Genomic DNA, 3,133 nt, shown 5'->3' with positions numbered 1-3,133 from the left:
CGATCATGCTTGGATCGCCTGATTGTTTTGATCCGGGCACAATGACCCACAAAGAACGGAGTAAATGAACGGCTTGGATCAATGATTTGATTATGGATGTGCCTGATACATGCGAGTTACGACACGATATGTCGCAAACGAGCTGCATCAGTTCAAATCCAATGCTTCCCACAACATCATAAGTAGCCATTTGATTAAATAACTGGGCCAACCTATTATTTTATATATAGTGGACCATCAAAGCCTTTTTTAATTAATGCATTTTAATTTCATATATGATTTTTCCAGTATGATTTGTACTTTGGAAAATGATTATATTAATAGATACATAGCTATGGAGACTCTAGACAAGAATAACATATTCAGATTCTTCTGGTAGAATAGAGATGAATTACATATTTAAAAAGAAATGATAGAACCAATCACAGTTTGGAAGATAGAAGAAAAATAGCAAGTTCTTTAATATAATATGCTTGGAAGCTAGGAGGAAAACCTGACAGCCCTGAGACAATCTTCGCTATCTCATTTCTCCATTAGAACAATCCAGTTGATCGATCTGGACTGTCCTTTGTGCCAAAATCACATTTCATATGTTACTACGAAAAAATCACGCAGATCCGTCAATCTTAGCCATCTGATCAATAAGTTTCAGAAATAGGTGGTCAAGATTTTTTAGATAAAAATGGTCTCGATCAACAATCTGATCCATCTATTTCTTTCGGCCCATTGCAGATTGCTTATGATTCTGAAGAGTTACTCTTGTTAGGAAATGATAACCATCCCATTCATGGTTTGGAAAACAAATGGCTATGAAAAGTAGACCAGATGAAGAATGAACTGGATCATCTGATTGATATAGTTCTTGAATTTTAGCCCATGAAAATTATTGAATGGTTTGGATGCACATTTCAATAAGTAATATTTGAGTTTCAAATAGTATTTGATTGGTTTGTAGCTGAAGTAGCTTGTGATTTGATTTTTGTTGGCTTGTTTGGTTCATAGATCTAGAATTCGCTGATTGGTTTGTAGTTGAAGTAGATTGTGATAGGAAACTCGCTCCATACAATTGAAAAGGATCCAATTGCTGATATGGATCATCTATCCTATGGGCCCATCTTCAATTGTCCATGGATATTGGACATCATTCAATCTAATCATCTGATTGATGACCAGGAAAAAAAAATGGACAGCTTGGATTGATTGATTGTACTAAAAATTGTTGAATCATCAACCTGAATCATTGACTGGGCCTCACCTAAGTTGCCCATCCCTCTAAAAATTTTGTTAGGCTTCCTAATCTGGGCCACCATCTTTTGAGCCCACCTTGTAAAACCCATCCCAATTAAGTAAGAGTTTGATAAAAAGATTATAATCATCTGGTGCAACATCGAAGAAAATAGACCATTGAAATTTTATTATTATAATGGAAAAGGGGTCCAAAAGTGATCTGGACCACACCTTCCATCCTCTGGACCATACCTTGAATTGCCCATGCTTCTCAAGAATCAACTTGCATAGACAATCAAAGCCAACCCATCAATGCCTTGTCATGCCTTGTGAATTTAGCTTGCAAAAGGAAATGTCCAATTATCAATCTAGACCATTGATACAATGGACCCGACCTTGGATTGTACTTTTAAAGAATCTCACCCTGATAGGATATCTCAACCATCTGATCAGACTATTATAATGGAAAATCAGAGGCCGACAGCATTGTTTTTGGAAAGAAAGTAGAGGTGACAATGGGCCGGATAAGGCATGAAGAGAATCAGCCCAAACGGATTTTAATCAGGCCTAAAAGTCATGGTCGATCCTGTCTACTAAACAGCCTTTGATCACTGGACGAAGCGGGCCCATAAACATCATAAACAGACCTGTGATCATGCCCGGTATGGGCCTGGCCCATTTATTAATCGGGTTTGTAAAGGGCCCATGACCTAGTTGAGGAGCTGTATAGAGGCCCAAGCCCAATTCGAATTGCCGACGGTTGCAGCCGTAGTCCACAGTCATTGCACATGCCATGGTCACGAGATTATTAATTCCATATCACTATCACAGCGCAGATTGTATGTGACCCCAACTGCAACAAGTTCCTGTGGTCAGAACTAGGTGGGACCCATCGTGATGTTTGCGAGAAATTCATAACATCCACCTGTTTTTTTAATCTCATTCTAGGACATGAGCCTGAAAATGAGTCAGATACAAAACTCAAGTGAGCCACATGACAGTAAAAAAGTGGAGAGTGAAATGCCTATTGTTGAAACTTTCCAGGGCTCCACTGAACTTTTTTATGCCATCCACACCGTTCATTAGGTTATTCCCAATGGGATGAACTGAAAACACAAATATTAGCCTGATCCAAAACTTGTGGCCCCATGAATGTTTCAACAGTGGACGTTCAATACCCGCATGGCCCACCTGAGTTTTGGATCTGCCTCATAGCGATTCAGATACATGCCGGCACCTGGCCCCACCCAATTTTTAATGGGCCCAGATCGTGCACCCAAATCCAACTCAAATTTTCAGTTGTTTTCAGAATTGGACAGGGACTCGTTAAAATCCGACCACCTTGTGTACCCACGCATTCTGGAAGCGATCAATGGTCTAATAGCAAATATTAGATCATCGAAGGTAAATTAAAAAAATCAAAGGCCATGGATTTGATCCCCCAATAACTAGATAGACTGTATTGATGAACTGACTATTATGGAAAGACCAAACAACATAAATATTGAAAACAGAAAGGACCCACAGCCCACAGTGATCCAATATGCATCAAGCCACCACTTGCATCCCAAGAGATCCATTTCACAAAAGTGGGGCCCATTGTTCAAGCATCCAGACCATCCAGCCAATGATCTTTACAGTGGATGGGAGATGCAACAAAATTCTTGGGGATTGCAGTATGGTGGTCCACAAAGACATCAAGGAAAAGTGTAAGAGCAATCATGCAGAGAAAAAGCCACAGATTGCTCCAGGCCCTTCAGCATCCTCCATCTAAATTGGGGCCCATCAGATCAATGGCCTAGATAAAGGAATCACAGGTCACACATAATCGCATAAAAAAGAGTGCAATTAAAAAAAAAAAAAAAAAATATTCACACACACCGATGGACAACACCACAAATCGGCC

This window comes from Magnolia sinica, chromosome 14 (assembly GCF_029962835.1).
Source record: "Magnolia sinica isolate HGM2019 chromosome 14, MsV1, whole genome shotgun sequence".
Classification (NCBI taxonomy): Eukaryota; Viridiplantae; Streptophyta; class Magnoliopsida; order Magnoliales; family Magnoliaceae; genus Magnolia; species Magnolia sinica.
This window is presented reverse-complemented; position numbering follows the sequence as displayed.